This window comes from Etheostoma cragini, unplaced genomic scaffold, assembly GCF_013103735.1.
Source record: "Etheostoma cragini isolate CJK2018 unplaced genomic scaffold, CSU_Ecrag_1.0 ScbMSFa_849, whole genome shotgun sequence".
In the NCBI taxonomy this organism is placed as follows: domain Eukaryota; kingdom Metazoa; phylum Chordata; class Actinopteri; order Perciformes; family Percidae; genus Etheostoma; species Etheostoma cragini.
In genome coordinates this window covers 4,604-4,989 of record NW_023269482.1, presented here as the reverse complement: position 1 = coordinate 4,989, position 386 = coordinate 4,604, and positions in this window count along the sequence as shown.

Genomic DNA, 386 nt, shown 5'->3' with positions numbered 1-386 from the left:
CAGACTAAAGCAAAGACACTGATGATGTCATCCAAAAGAATCATAAAGGACAGCAACCCGTTTCCAGAGGACAATAAAGAATAGGGATGAGCCGAGTATCCGGCTGAAACGAGTATCCGGTACGGATAAAGCACTTTTGCCGAGTACAAGTATTATCCGAGTAATGCGAGTCAATATCCGTGCTCGGATTGAATAAAACTCCTCGTTGGGTACACTGACTGTGTCTGCGTTCTGTGATAGGCTAGTCACAGCGCCAGTCACAGCATCCCTCCCCTACACTACTCTGTGATAGGCTAGTCACAGCGTCTCTCCCCTTCACTACTCTGTGATAGGCTAGTCACAGCGTCCCTCCCCTTCACTACTCTGTGATAGGCTAGTCACAGCGC